The 16,783-nt window shown below is 38.1% G+C and overlaps 1 pseudogene; it reads right to left on the reverse strand.

Moving 5' to 3' along the window:
* Positions 1 to 787: 787 nt before the first annotated feature.
* LOC118719857 lies at positions 788 to 16,378 on the reverse strand (annotated as a pseudogene).
* Between the last annotated feature and the right edge of the window lie 405 nt (positions 16,379 to 16,783).

The raw sequence follows: 16,783 nt of genomic DNA on the forward strand, positions 1-16,783 counted from the left end.
ATTGATCCACTGTCTGCCCCATATGCTCTTATAGATCTCAAAACTAGTGTTTAGTTATGTTCTTGTCAAGCAATAAGAATTCTTGAATACCTTGGGAATTTTATTTGTTGGTTTTTCTAAAGTACCGTAAGAAGGTATGGGACACCCTAATTGGTTTGGCTCAGTGAATAGAACATTGGCCTGCAGACTATAGAGTCCCAGGCTCATTTCCGGTCAAGGGCATGTACCTTAGTTGCGGGCACATCCCCAGTAGGGGGTATGCAGGAGGCAGCTGATCGATGTTTCTCTCTCATTGATGTTTCTTACTCTTTATCTCTCTCCCTTCTTCTCTGTAAAAAATCAATAATATATATATAATAAAGGGGTAAGACCAGAGAGGATGTTTGAAGCATAGGAAAAGCAATTTCTTCAAAATTGAAGAGCTGAAAAGTAATATTTTTAATATACACAAAACCTGTCATTGCAATGAAAAAGGAATTCAAAATTTTTAAACAAATGAAAAGGGTACATTCTTCCAATATAAATTCTCTTTATGTTCTTAAGGATTTTTAAAAAGGTTTCTGATTATTGTAGATAACACCAATTGAATACAATATTGATCCTATTCTAACCCCATTGTCTTTTTTTTTTTCTCATTTGAACATTTAAGGTCAGCTTATTAAGTTCAATGATGAAAGCTGTCAGAAGAATATTGTTTTGAAAATTATTTTTTCTTAGGGAAAAAAAAAAGGAAATCAACAGTCTGCCAGCATTGCCACCATTGCTGTGGCAGTCAAGCCTCTCTGCAGGCGGGGATAGTCCATTAATCAGTCAAGTCACTTTCTGGGTCAGCAGGATTGTATTCTGAATCATCCTCATCATCTTCCAGCCCCAAGTCATCCATTTCCTGGAACACAGACTCATCTACTTCCACAGTATTTCCAGCATCCTCTAAGAAGTGAATATCAGATGTGTGAACACTGTTTCAAATAGCTGTTTCCCCACTTAATTTCTTTTTTTAAAATATATTTTTATTGATTTCAGAGAGGAAGGGAGAGGGAGAGGTAGATAAAAACATCAGTGATGAGAGAGAATAATTGATCAGCTGCCTCCTGCACGCCCCCTACTAGGGATTGAGCCTACAACCAGGCATGTGCCCTTGGCCAGAATGAAACCTGAGACCCTTCAGTCCACAGGACTATGCTCTATTCACTGAGCCAAACTGTCTAGGGCTTAACTTATTTTTTCTTGCTTGTTCTTCTACTTTCACTCTTTTCTTTCTTTCTTTCTTTCTTTCTTTCTTTCTTTCTTTCTTTCTTTCTTTCTTTCTTTCTTTCTTTCTTTCTTTCTTTCTTTCTTTCTTAATTTCCAAGAGTTCTGCATCAGACTTTGCTTTCCAACATAAGAAATTCCCAATTGTATCAGGAGTGCCATGAAATAATTATTTTTCAGCTTCTTCCACTTCTTTTTCTTTCTTTTTGCTTCTGGTTTTTAAATTTGACGCTATCATTTAATTTTCTTGCACAGCTGTCACTAAAGTAAAGATCCTCACCATACCAAGGTTTTCTTCTGCTTGTAATGCTAATAATTTCAAATGCCCGAGACATCATTATCTTCTAGATTTTGCTGGAAGAATAGGTAGATGTCACAGTAATGGTGAAGCTGGGAGTATTTTTTGCTAATACTGTAAAGAAGTCTGGGTAGATGTGCTGCTACTCACCATCATCTGTCATTATGACCCTCACTGCTTGCTCCCCATGGATTGCACAGACTGCCCCCGGAACCACCACCACCCTGGGAATATGGGCAATGGCCGGGTGGGTGTATTCCCATTTTCAAGCTCTGTAACCTTTGCGGATAGTGGTCAGTAAATTGTATCTATTATTATGATGATTGACTTCTTATCCACCTAATTATCATATTTTTCTCTCCATTTCTCTAGGAGGAAGTTCACCTCATATTATAAAAATATTTTATTGGCCATCAACATACTATAGAATGCCTAACAGAAAGATCACTAAATGAACCTAGTTTATATATGTGTGTGTGTTGGGGGAGGGGGGAGAAGTTCCTTTTTATTGGAGACTGTATGACTTAAAGAAAATATTCTTTTCCAACATCTACAGATTTATCTGTGGCATCATAGGAATTAAAGAAAAGTCCAAAATGCTTTTATATTTCAAAGATTAAATGACTATTATAAATACCCTATTATTCCCACTTTTTTCACCTTAGCTATAGAGTTTGGATTTAGCATGGCTCATTTAGGAATGCTAAGGCTAAAGTGACCCTCATTCCATGTCCAGAATATGTTTTGAGAAGTTGGGAAAACTGCAAACTTCAGTCATTCATAATAATAGAGAAGAGAAAGATAATGAGCTGCATGAATGAAATCAACATTTTTGTTCCTACTATAATAGGCCAATTGGGATTATAATTATAGAGTACCTTAGAGTTCTATCAGAATTAAGGACCTGTCACCATTTCCACTTTATTTTTATCTTTTCAGGGGTTAAGATTTAGCTATTAAAAAAAATAATTCTTTAGACACATAGTATATATTCAAAGTGATTCTAAATGGCATTTTATTCCTAACAAATTTAGTTGGTTCCACATTGATCATTAGTAACTAGTAGATAATTGAGATCAAAACCTGCATTAAGGGCTTTTCATTCTTCTTAACTTTGGCTAACACTGCCCTCCCTAGGTACTTCCAAAAGTATTCATAGAAAAATATCTCACATTTATGATTCATTTTGGTAAATATTTTGTATTGTGTTAAAACTAATATGGAACTTTTATAAAATATAATTTTTAAATATACACAAAAACATATTTTTGCTTCCTTTTATTCTTTTTTTGTTGTTGTTGATCATCATTTAATTTTAATTTGGTATTGTGTAAACAGATTAAAAATAGAGACTCAATTTTTCTCCCCTTCCTGAATACATACTCTTTGCAAATTCACTTTGATGTTTTTCCCATTAGAAGATGCAGTTTATTACCCCAAATCTAGAATCTGGGCTGTTCCCCTTATTACTTCGATCCATGGAATGTGATCAAAGTTACATTGCGCTATTTTTCAGCCTAGGCTTCAAAGAAAACTTTTCTTTCTCTCTTTAAAAAAAAATATATTTTATTGATTTTTTACAGAGAAGAAGGGAGAGGGATAGAGAGCTAGAAACATCAATGAGAGAGAAACATTAACCAGCTGCCACCTGCACACCCCCCACCGGGGATGTGCCCGCAACCAATGTACATGCCCTTTACCAGAATAAAACTTGGGACCTTTCAGTCCACAGACCGATGCTCTATCCACTGAGCCAAACCAGTTTCGGCTTTTTCTCTTAAAAGAAGAAAAAAAATCTTTGCTTTCTTTTCAAACCCTGTCCCAACCACAAGAACAATAGAAGCTAACCTCTGGAGAATGTGGAACAGAAAAATGTCATCACAGCAAAGCCCACTGAAAGCCAGGCAGCTCCCAGTGAATCTGCCAGCTGATCAGAAACCTATGAAGAAGCCCAGCTGGAACCAGAAGAACTTCCCAGCATAGCCCAGCCTGAACTGGTGGTTTGCAGAATTGTAAGCTAAGTAGTTCTTGTCTTAAGCCACTAAGTTTTAGAGTGGTTTACTATGCAGCAAAAGCCAACTGATACAAATATTCAAAATAGATATGCATAATTTTGATAATGGATTAATTACATAGAAGTTATAGTAATCTACAAAACTCATACCAACATTGATTTTACTCCTTAAGATAAAAACAAGACTAGACATTTGTTCAGCAAAAATGCTAATTAAAGATGAAAATGAAGCTCTTATACATTGTGATAATTATAATGGCAGATATTGTATTTATTGTTTCTTTATGACTTGCCTGTAGATACTTCATAAATACAATAAGTTACTAAACCTATAATAATCCTTGTTCTTAGGCATTTCATACAACTTGACATATGCTTCTCCATGTTTACTATAGAAACTTTGTAATGAAGTACCACTATATTTTCTTTGATATGTCTCATTATAAAGAAATCCTATAGTTATAGTTTGAGTTCCATCAGACCCTGACCCTGAGTCTAAGGACTGAGTGAAAATAATTTAATTTGGAGATTAAGGAGATAACAGTGAAAGACTGAGAAAATGAGACAGGAAAAGGAAATCAGACAATAGAAGGTGATTATTAAGCGACTTACCATTGTAGATGAATACAGATTATTTCTCCCAAAGACACATATCTCAGACTTATCCCGATTAAGAGATGGAAAGTGGATTGTTTATACACTGACTCCCATCAATATTGGGGTAAGGACTATTTCTGGGAGTTATTAGTTGCCCATCACCTTTGGCCTGTTGCCTAGCTGCAAACCAAGCCCAAAGGCAAACAAAATGAAACAAAACAACCCACAATAGCAGTCTGATAGTTACAAAGAAGCCCAAACTAGCCCATGTAGAGACTGCATGGAGAAGCTCAAAGATTCCATGAGAAATGACAGATATCTGAGTGGTCCCCAAGTTTAATACCATGCTATTCCATGTTCAGTCATTGTCTGACTGCAGCCATATTAAAGATCCCGTGCCAGAACCACCCAAACTAGCTCTTCCCTAAGTTCTGGACATACAGAAACCATCTATATATATAAAAGGGTAATATGCAAAGTGTCACCTCGGGAGTTTGACCAGGAGTACAGGAATTTGATTGCTCACTGTGACGTGCACTGGTCACCAGGGGGCAGCAGGGAACATGGCAGGTGACCAGCGGTGGCTGCAATATGCTGAGGATGCATGGAAAGGAGGAGGTGGGGAGGCGGGGAGGCAGAGTGGGGAACCTGATTGGCCCTGACTGCCGACAAGGTCTAGGAACCTTACCCTTGCACAAATTTTGTGCACCGGGCCTCTAATAAAAGATAATAAAATAATGGTTCTTGCAAGCTACTAACTTTTGTAGTGATGTGGGGTAGCACCTAATTAAAACTATATTCATTAAAATATATTGGTAAAGTGTTAGACTATGTTAGATTATAGTCACCAGATGATGCCCATTTGTCCTCTTTTTGTGTGATTTTATGAAATCGGGTATTTTAAATTTTTTTATTATTAATTTCAGAGAGGAAGGAAGGAGAGGTAGAAACATAAAATGATAAGAGAGAATCATTGTTATGTTACCTCCTGCATGCCCCACACTAGGGATCGAGCCCACAACCTGGGCATGTGCTCTGACCAGGAATCGAATCGTGACCTGGTTCATAGTCAACACTCAACCACTGAACCACGATGGTTGGACCATAATTGGATACTTTTTAACCATTTGACTGTCTGTAGACTTAAATGACAAATTTGCTTGCAAACAAAATGTCTCCATTTGTGGGCAAAGTGGGGGGAAATAGGGGAGATCTGTAATAGTGTCAAAAATAAATAATAATAAAATTGCCAACCCCCCCAAAAATACCGCACCATAAATTCAAAAGCTGACCTTTTTTAAAAATATATATTTTATTGATTTTTCACAGAGAGGAAGAGAAAGGGATAGAGAGTCAGAAACATCGATGAGAGAGAATCATCAATCAGCTGCCTCTTGCACACCCCCTACTGGGGATGTGCCCGCAACCAAGGTACATGCCCTTGACCGGAATCGAACCTGGGACCTTTCAGTCCACAGGCCGATGCTCTATCCACTGAGCCAAACCGGTCTGGGCAAAAGCTGACCATTTAAAGTCTACAGATATTAACCAAGATGGCAATGATGAAAGTATATGAGTAAGTCACCAACTGTGTCTGCTACAACCATTATCTTACAGATTCAGTCTAGGGTTTGAGTTAATCTAGTCAGATTAAAAAGGAAATAAGCAAACACTTTTCATTGCAATTGGATCCTCAAATCTTTTCTTAACCTTTCAAAAATGGTGTAGAATCAGCATGTTTAATGCAAGTAAATCTATATCCAGCATTGATCTTAGATTCCCCATAGAGCTCCTATTACAAAGAAAATGCCACTAGTTTATGACCTTTGCTTATGAAAAGGCACAGTCAATTTGGCCTCTTTATTATATTTTGCTCCACTAGCCTTGCTTCAAATTACTGTTACATTGTACTTTTAATCTAAAATACAGCTTTGAGGATCTTAGTTTAGGTCCTAGTCATCTAGTCTCATTCAAACAAATTGCTACATCTTCCTCATTTTTCCTCAACTTACACATGAGTCTCTCATTTAACATCCATTTTTGGCCCTTCTTCTTTTCCTGGCTGTATTTTTATTTGCTGAGGGATTACTTTATTTTTAAAAAATACATTTTATTTTATTTTATTTTATTTTATTTTATTTTATTTTATTTTATTTTATTTTTACAGAGAAGAAGAGAGAGGGATAGAGAGTTAGAATCATCAATGAGAGAGAAACTTGATCTGCTGCCTCCTGCACACCCCCTACTGGGGATGTGCCGGAAACCAAGGTACATACCCTTGACTGGAATTGAACCTGGGACCTTTCAGTCCGCAGGCCAATGCTCTGTCCACCAGTTAGGGAGAGGATTACTTTATTTATTTATTTATTTATTTATTTATTTATTTATTTAATTTTGGCTAATCCTCACCTGAGGATATTTTTTTCCCATTGATTTTTAGAGAGAGTGGAGAGGAAGGGGAAATGCAGAGAAAGAGAAACATCGATGGGAGAGAGACACATTGATTGGTTGCCTCACACATGCTCCCTGTCTAGGGTCAGGGATCAAGTCTGCAACCTAGGTACGTGCCCCTGACCTGAATTAAATCCAGGAGCCTTCTTTCACAGGTTGATACTACCCACTGAGCAAAACTGGCTGGGGCCACAAGGGATTACTTTAAAAGCTTATTTTCTACTCAGGTCACTAAGTTATGGGCATGATAGCAGAACAGCTGTTGTTGTTGGCGGAATTCAGGGAAACATGAGTTGAGGAGGAGCATGTAGAGGAAAGTCTGATGTCAGCACCTTTCAAGAAAGTCAAAGTAAATGATGATGCAACTGTGAATGACTTTTTATCTTTCCTAAAGTATTACTTTTCATTGCAATATATATATGATTCATGATCCTGAGTTTTTACTTCAACAGATTTCACCCAAACAAACCCATATATGCTTATTTATTTATATATTTACTTTGGTTCACCAATGTGTATATTTTTCTCTTTTTTTTTTAATTGTTAGGGTAATATTGGTTAATAAAACCATACAGATTTCATGGCCTGGCTGATTTTGCTCAGTGGATAGAGCTTCAGCCTGCAGACTGAAGGGTCCCAGGTTTGATTCAGGTCAATGGCACATTCCTGGGTCATAGGCTGAATTCCCACTAGGGGGCGTGTAGGAGGTGGCTGATTGATAATGTTTCTGTCTCTCTGCCTTTTCCTTCCTCTCTGAAATAAATAAAAATATATTTTAAAAAACCATACAGGTTTCAGATGTACAACTCTATAGCCCATCATCTGCATACTTCATCATGCACTCACCACCCAAATTCAACTCTCCTTCTTCCACAAAAGTAGAGCAAGACTTCCAAAGTACTGGTCTCTGTCTAATTCTACATCCTCACCACCTATAACATTCTTTTTTTAAAAAAAAAAATTAAATTAAAAAAAAATATATATATTTTTTAATTAACTTCAGAGGGGAAGGGAGAGGGAAAGAGAGAAACATCAATGATGAGAGAGAATCATTGATTCACTCCTGTACACCCCTCACTGGGGACCTGCAACCTGGGCATGTACCCTGACCGGTAATCCAACCTTGAACTCCTGGTTTGTAGGTTGAAACTCAACCACTGGGCCACAGCGGCTGGGCCTTCCTGTAACATTAGTAGCATAACCCAGAAGGGACAATTTTTGCCCTTGCTCAAACATGTCACATTGTTTGATGTCCCCTTTCCTTATAGTATAAGGTTTATACTATCAAGCAGACTGCTTCCCTTGTTGGGATGTAATATTCCTCCCATCTCTGTGATAAACTCTTACTTTTTGACACTATTAATCACCACTTTCTTTGCAGGCCCTTTCTCGACATTAACAGGTTGAATAAACTGCTTCCATTTTTTGTACTTCTGTATCATGTTTTCTATCTACATTGTAGTAACTAGAAAACTAAATTATAATGTGTTAATTTCGATAATAGTCTCCCAAGTAGACTTTGAAGTTCTAAAGATCTGAAATGGAGTCTCATTTTCTTCTAACACCCAGACCCAGGAAACATCTGTCAAAAAGTAAGAATGCAATAAATGGAGTTCACTGTTGAATTGCCATTTTATTGGATTCTCTCTAAGAATTCTTATGCCTTTATGACTTTCTACATTGTAAAGTTTACATAGCAGTCATCACTGAAAATTTTTATTCTCCTTAAAACAAAAATAAAAGGGCATATTCAACTTTTCTTGAACCTCCTGTGATTCCTTCTCTTTCAGATCAAAGAAATCCTTGCTAGTTAAATTTTTTATAAAGTGAATGCTTACTTTCCTCATTTGAAAATGTTCCATAATTGGGTACATTTCTGGAAGTTATTTATATAATACGCATGGTAATTTCTTCCTTATAAGTTACTCCAAGACATCAACTATATCTGTTTAAGTGCTTTGTATTCTGTCTATTATGGTAATTTGCATAGAAGAAAGTAGGAATGGCATATCCAAGCAGGCAATTAGTAATATAACTACCATCATCAACATAATCTTAATTCTCCTTTCCTAAATACGGTTTCATTATACTGTTACTATGGCTAGTTATGTAGGTGAAATCACTGTGGGGTGGTAGCAGAAACACCAAATGGCAGTGAAGATATCATTGTTCTATTTCGCTATGTGCACGTTATTGTATATTCTGGAATGTGATGCTTAACTCCTCAGACCTTTGATTTCCTCAGCAATAAAATAAAATGGCTGGCAAAAATCTGGAGGGTTCACTGTAGCTCTAAATGATATCTGATCCTAACATACAATGACTATTCCTTTATGTTTTTTGATGATACCACTGTATTTGTATGCTTTACATACAAATTACATCAAATGAGTGCATTTATGGAATAGAGACTCCTGTTCCTAGGATCTTAGAAAGATGTAAAAGTGAAGAAGGTTGCCTTTTAAAATATATCTATTTTTTTTATTGATTTCAGAGTGAGAGAGAGAGAAAAAAAACACATATCAATGATGAGAGAGAACCATTAATCAGCTGCCTCCTGCACTCCCTACACTGGGGATCGAGCCCGCAACCCAGGCATGTGTCCTGACTGGGAATCAAACCATGACCTCTTGGTTATAGGTTGATAACCACTGACCAATTCCAGCTGGGCACCTTTGTATACTGAAATGAGAAAGAAAAATATCTAGGTGTAGGTCGAAGAAATGAAGCTCTAGAAGATGATGGCTTTTCATTTGGGCTGGATTTACTTATGTTGTAGCCATGGGGATGTTGATGACACTTTTATTATAGTCGGTCTTACGAGGATAGGATTAGATCCTTATAATAATAATAATAATAATAATAATAATAATAATAGAGAAGGAGGAGGACAGGAGGGTGAGGGGAAAGAGAAGGAGAAATCTAAAGAAGATATGTTAAAAGCTGTGAAAAAAATAGAAAAAAGAAAAATAACATATGCTGCTTCTCAAACACCCATTAATGTGAAAATAAGCTGAACAATAAAAGGTAAGTTTTCCTTAAGGAACAAGAAGTCTGTTCAATTACATCAGTTTACAAAGACCCATGATCCTAGTGCTTATAATGGTCCTTCAATTCAGGATTTAGGAAACGGAAATGCTATGAGAGTGATGAGAAATCTAAAGGTGAAAAAAGATCTCAACACTTCCCTTGTTTCATTCTAACATTACAAAAAGGAAAGAAAGCATTTTAAAATATTGATTCCCTTACAAAGCTTTCTGTTAACTATTGCCAATTTAATAAAGTGGAAAGATCCTAAAAATCGCCTTCCAGATCTTAGTGAAATTAGAAAGAGATTTTAAAGACCTTTGGATAAAGTTTTACTTAATATACTAAGAAACCTGAAGACTATTCTAAAGATGAGGAATCTCATCTTCTATATAAACTTGTCACATTTAAGATAAAAATAGGGATACCATACAGAAAAGATGTCACTGAATTTGTGGAAGATACGCTGCCAATGTTTATTAGTGGACCAATACCTATTTCACTAACATTTAAGAAACTGACAAATGTAAGTCACGTGTCATCATTTCCTAAGCAAATTCGAACTTACTTCAGTACACCTCTCCTTAATCACAATTACAAATGTTACTACAAAATGAATTTGGATGTGCGAGCTCTTTCACTCTGCATATTGTCAAGTTGATAAATTATCAAGTAAACTCTTATTTGAAAGATACAGCTCAGAGTGTTCTTACGGACTCATTCTGCCATGGCCTCAGCCTATCTTAGGCAAATGTGAAGTTACTTTAAATTTTTTTTTTTTTTATTGATTTCAGAAAGGAAGGGAGAGATAGAAATGTCAACGATGTGAGAGAACCATTGACTGGCTGCCTCCTGCACTCCCCACACTGGGATTGAGCCCGTAACCCAGGCATGTGCCCTGACCAAGAATAGAACTGTGATCTCTTGGTTTATAGGTTGATGCTCAACCACTGAGCCACACTGGCCAGGCTATATGAAGTTATTTTCTACAAGCAATATCAATGAAATGCTTCCTATGCAAATGTCTTTCAGATGTAGTAAAGTCATTATTTCCTTTTTATATGGTGTCATAATTAACTGTAACCCCTGTAATATTTTTTAAATTTTGAAAAAGTGAATTTTAAAACTATGACAATAAATCAATGCAGGGACGTTTCCCCCTATTTTGTAACATTACTTTAGCTGGATGGCATGTAGTCTCTTATCTGGTCTCTGCTCCTGCCCTAGCCCCAAGGTAGTATCTTCTCAGCTAGAGTGAACTTTCAAAAGTGTTTGATCATATCAATTCTTTTCTCAAACCTCACAGCCTTCTTTTTTATTTTATTTTTTATTTATTTCAGAGAGACAGGGAGAGGAAGAGAGAAATAGAAACATCAATGGTGAGAGAGAATCATTCATTGGCTGCCTCCTGCATGCCCCACACTGGGGATCGAGCCCACAACCCAGGCATGTGCCCAAACTGGAAATCAAACTGTGACCTCCTAGTTCATGGGTCGACATTCAACCACTGAACCACAAAGGCCGGGCTATTTTTATTTTGCATAAAGATAATTACCAAACACAAATGGTCACTCCAATTACCAGGTGAATTTAGGTTGAACTATGTGTGAGAAAGGGTGTTGTCAAGTCCTCTTAAATAAGGACTAGTTGCTGTTTATCTTTGAAACAAGAATATAATGGGCTGCATCTACATGGCTCTATAAAAGATGAGGCTTATGTCTGTAATTTTTAAAAAATATATTTTATTGATTTTTTCCAGAGAGGAAGAGAGAGGGATAGATAGTTAGAAACATCAATGAGAGAGATTCATTGATCAGCTGCCTCTTGCACACCCCCCACTAGGGATGTGCCCACAACCAATGTACATGCCCTTGACTGGAATCGAACCTGGGACTCTTCAATCTGCAGGCTGATGCTCTATCCACTGAGCCAAACAGGTCTCGGCATGTCTGTAATCTTTTTTGATTTCCAGTGATGAGCATCACATTCCAGTTTAATGCTTACTCAATAACAAAATTTGTTTCTTTCTCTTCTAACTTTGTAGTGAAGTTTTCTGAGTTTCAAAAGATTTTTTTGTTTTGTTTCTAATTATACTCCCCCAACATAGGTAAATGCAAAATCACATTAAAAAAAAAAAAAAAAGAACAAGAGGAATTCTGGTTTCTACTTGGGAAGTAGAAAGTTAGAAAAGCATTATCCTTACAAGAACCACCACCAAAACTGGATAAACTGCAAGTCTGCAACTTTTCTCTGTTATAGGGTAATTAATTAGACCTAAATCTAAAAAAAATCAAAAATCAGCTGGGATTGTTAACAAATTAGTTGAGGACACTTGGGGACAGTCAAGAGAATGTGGCTCCCTTTGAGTTCATAGACAGAGGGGGATTCTACTTAATATGACTTTCTGGAAAAAAACAAAGCTATATGAGTGGATCAGTAATTGCTGGGAGTTCAGGATGGGGGAAAAGTTGACCACAAAGATAAAGAATTAAGAAATTTTCTTTTTTAAAATATATTTTAAATGTTATTTTATTGTTTAAAGTATTACAAGTAGTAGTACACATATCTCCCTTTTCCCCCCATTGACCTTCCCCCAGCCTTCCCTACCCTCCCCCTCCCTACATGTCCTCATCCCCGCCCCCCCCCCCAGTGTCTTGCATCCATTGGTTATGCTTATATGCTTGCATACAAGTCCTTTGGTTGATCTCTTACCGTCCCCCTGACCCTCCCCAGCCTTCCCACTATAGTTTGACAGTCTGTTCCTTGCTTCTTTGCCTCTGTATCTATTTTTGTTCATCAGTTTATAATGTTCTCTATATTCCACAAGTGAGTGAGATCATATGGTATTTTTCTTTCACTGACTGGCTTATTTAAATATATATTTTATTAGTCTCATAGAGGAAGGGAGAGGAGAGAGAGATTGAAATATCAATGATGAGAGAAGCTGATCTGCTATCTCCTGCACGCCTCCTGTTGGTGATGGAGCCAGAAACCCAGGCATGTGTACTTGACTGGAATGGAAACCAGGACCCTTCAGTTCGCAGGCAGACATTTTATCCACTTAGCCAAACCAGCTAGGACAAGAAATTTTATTAGTTGATAGAACTCTTCTGTGTTATGATTTGGGTTGTAAAGACATGATTCTGGCCGGGACCGGTTTGGCTCAATGGATAGAGCGTCGGCTTGGGGACTGAAGGGTCCCGGGTTCGATTCCGATCAAGGGCATGTACCTTGATTGCGGGCATATCCCCAGTAGGGGGTGTGCAAAAGGCAGCTGATCAATGACTCTCTCTCATCGATGTTTCTAACTCTCTGTCTCTCTCCCTTCCTCTCTGTATAAAATCAATAAAATATATTTTTAAAAAAAGACATGATTCTGTACATTTATCAAAACTGATGAAATTGCATATTGCCAACAGTGGATTTTACTATTTGTAGTATAAAATAATTTAGAAGGAATAAAATATAATACTAATTTGATAATTTGTCATAAGTTACTAATAAATCTCAGCAGTGGCACATTGAATCACATAAAAGTTTCAGATTTATTAAGAAAAACTTATTTGTTGTGTTTTTTTTTTGTATCAACAATGGATCAAACAAAAAACAATATTATATTCAAATCAAGGACAAACTGAAAAAATATAAAGTGTATATAAAAAATATATAAATATATTGTATTTTTTTGTTGTTGTTGTTAATCCTCACCTGAGGATACCTTTTCATTGATTTTTAAAGAGAATGGGAGGGAGAGGGAGAGACAGAGAGAGAAACATCCATGTGAGAGAGACATCAATTGGCTGTCTCCCATATGCACCCCAGCTGGGGCTGGGGATCGAGCCTGCAATCGAGGTAAGTGCCCTTGACCAGAATCAAATCCTGGACCCTTCAGTCTGAGAACTGATGCTCTATCCACTGAGCCAACTGACTAGGGCACATGTGTCAAACACAAGGCCCGCAGGCCAAATCCGTCCCGCCAGGCCTTGCAATGTGGCCCGCACCGCGCTGTCATCACTGCACTCCGCTGTGTTTCCATCACAATGACAGTTTATGACTGTTCAGTAAACCATTCGGCCCGCGATTTAGGCTGGATTTTAGATTTTGGCCCCTTCTCTGATTGAGTTCGACACCCCTAGACTAGGGCATAAAATATATTTTAAACAAAATTATTAGGTCTGTCTCATTAAAAGGAGATAGTATCATATTTGGAATAGCAGCCTTACCTCCAGTCTTATGAAGCTAGGAAAATGATAGTAGAGATGGAAAGGGTTAGGTCAGAAGGCACAGAAATAGTTCAGTTTGTGGGTATGAATTATAAAGATAGATTAGTCAGAGTTGACTGATAGAGTTAAAGAAATGAAATTGTAAGATCACTGCATGGTACAGAGATTTGAAATAGAAAAGAATGGATTGATTCTGGTAAGCTGTTTGAGCCAGTGTAATAACTAATTAGAAAAACAAGAGTTTTATCGATCAAATTTGAGAAGGGGATTATTCTATAAGCAGTTCAAGCAAAATTTCCTTACAAAATGGTACTTAGACTACGGAATTAACTGTCAAAATGTTTTCTATGAAAGAAAAAGAATTTGATAAATATGTGTAAGTTATAGCTAAGGCTTAAGTAAGAAAGTTATTGATAGGCAAGGTGCAATTATAAATAATCAGAAATAGGGAAGTGGAAGTTAGAATTTAGCTCAAAGCAGATTACAAACAACTGACATGGAGATTGTAGAGTTGTTTGTCAGATAAAAGGCCAGGTTATCCAGCACATGCAAATGTTTGTAAAGCATCTAGGTAATTTGATCAATGTAAGGAGCCTAGTTCAAAGAGACAAAGTAAACATGCAGGCATAATTATCCCTTGGAATGTAACATTTAAGTAAGACTTTTGCTTTTGACTCTTTAGGATTGAATTGCATTTTATTTATGAATAAAAACCCAACATGCTCAAGTGCAAATTCATTCATTTCACTCAAATTGTACTTACATACAAATCAAAGGCTATTCTGAAAGGGCCATTATGATTTTCTCATTTGTCAAATGTTTATACAAATTGTATTTACCTCCTTAATCTAACTGTTGCAGCTCCAAATATAACTCCATTTGGCCTTTTTTTCTGACAACATGCAAAAGTTACTTATTTAAAAAGCACTTTCATACATTATTGATAGAATTTTAATTGGTACAAGAGCCAAGAGCATTAAAAAAAAAAAAGTGGGGAACCACCAAGCCAGTGTGGCTCAGTGGTTGAATATTGACCTATGAACCAGGAGGTCACATGCCCAGGTTGCAGGCTGGATCCCCAGCATTGGGTGTGCAGGAGGCAGCCAATCAGTGATTCTCTTTCATCATTGATGTTTGTATATCTCTCCATCTCCCTTCCTCTCTGAAATCAATTAAAATATATTTTAAAAAGGGCGGGGGAGGGAAAAGAATAGATTCTACTCTCAAATACCTTTTTTAAATTTTGATTCAGATATTATATATGTGTCCTTATCCAGCCACTCACACCCCCCCCCCCCCGCCTCCCCCAGTTCATGCCCTCACCCCACTGTTGTCTGTGTCCATTGGTTAGGCTTATAGGAATATATACAAGTCCTTTGATTGATCTCTTCCACTTACCCCCACCCTCCCCTTCCTTCCCTCTGAGGATTGAGCATCTGATCTATGCTTCTCTGCCTCTGGATCTGTTTTTTTGTTTGTTTGTTTTTTTAATATGTTTTATTGATTTTTTTACAGAAAGGCAGGGAGAGGGATAGAGAGCTAGAAACATCGACGAGAGAGAAACATCAATCAGTTGCCTCCTGCACACCCCCCCATCTGGGGATGTGCCCACAACCAAGGTACATGTCCTTGACTGGAATTGAATCTGGGACCCTTCAGTCCCCAGGCCAACGCTCTATCCATTGAACCAAACCGGTTTTGGCTGGGTCTGTTTTTATTCATCAGTTTATGTTGTTCATTATAATCCACAAATGAGTGAGATCATGTGATAGTTATCATTCTCTGACTGACTTATTTCACTTAGCATAATACTCTCCAATTCCATCCATGCTGTTGCAAATGATAGGAGTTCCTTTCTTTTTACAGCAGCACAGTATTCCATTGTGTAGATGTGCCAAAGTCTTTTAATCCACTCATCTGCTGATGGGCAATTAGGCTGTTTACAAATCTTAGCTATTGTAAATTGTGCTGCTATGAACATAGAGGTGAATATATCCTCTCTGATTGGTGTTTCTAGTTTCTTGGAATAAATTCCTAGAAGTAGATCATTGGGTCAAATGGCAGTTCAATTTTTAGTTTTTTGAGGAAATGCCATACTGTTCTCCACAGTGGCTGCCCCAGTCTGCATTCCCAGAGTCCACAGCCTGAGGGCCTGAGGCTCAGGTACTGTGACTTTGGCTAGTGTGGTGTGACACTTGCTGAATTAGCATCATTCTGTACCTCACTACAAGGGTCCCGGAGCCCGTGACAGTGGGAGGCTAGTGTCTGATAGTCTGTGGTTGAGGCAGAAGGACTCCGGCCAAAGTGATTTCCCTCTCTGAATTACGAGGAGGTTCAGGATCCAGCAGCTAGGGATGTTGGAATCTTGCAGTCTGTGGTTGAAAAAAATATGACTTGGTCCAGGGAGGCAAGCCCTCAGCAACTCGGTAGGTAGCTGGGGAGAGGACGTCATACATCCTGCTGAGGGTTGGAGAGGCACATGCCCAGTGGCAGCTCACAGAGGAGCTCAGGAGCCATCTTCACGGGGTGTGTGCTCATGGGCCCACACATTGGATAGGAGCAATTGTGGTGTGCCACCAGCCCCATGAAGGGAGAAGTCCCAGCTCCTGCTTTGGGGGATGTGCACCTTGGTTGGATATGCGTGCTCAGAGGCTGCTTACAGAGGCACCCAGGAGCTTCCTGCTGGGGCAGTGGGCTCAGGTGGCCTGTGTGCTGGAGCGGCGCTACCGTGGTGACTGGATGACAGCAGCTTGGGTTGTGCCTTGCAGCAGCTCAGAGAAGCACTCGGGGGCTGCCTGCTGGGGCAGCAGGCTGAAGGGGCTTGTGCGCTGGATCGGTGCGACTGCAGTGACCAGAGCTCAGCAGTTGAGGAAGGGGAAGTCCGGGTTTCTGTTGCCAGGCCTTGTGCCCTTGGTTGGATAC

This window comes from Pipistrellus kuhlii, unplaced genomic scaffold (assembly GCF_014108245.1).
Source record: "Pipistrellus kuhlii isolate mPipKuh1 unplaced genomic scaffold, mPipKuh1.p scaffold_m20_p_16, whole genome shotgun sequence".
NCBI classification, from domain to species: Eukaryota; Metazoa; Chordata; class Mammalia; order Chiroptera; family Vespertilionidae; genus Pipistrellus; species Pipistrellus kuhlii.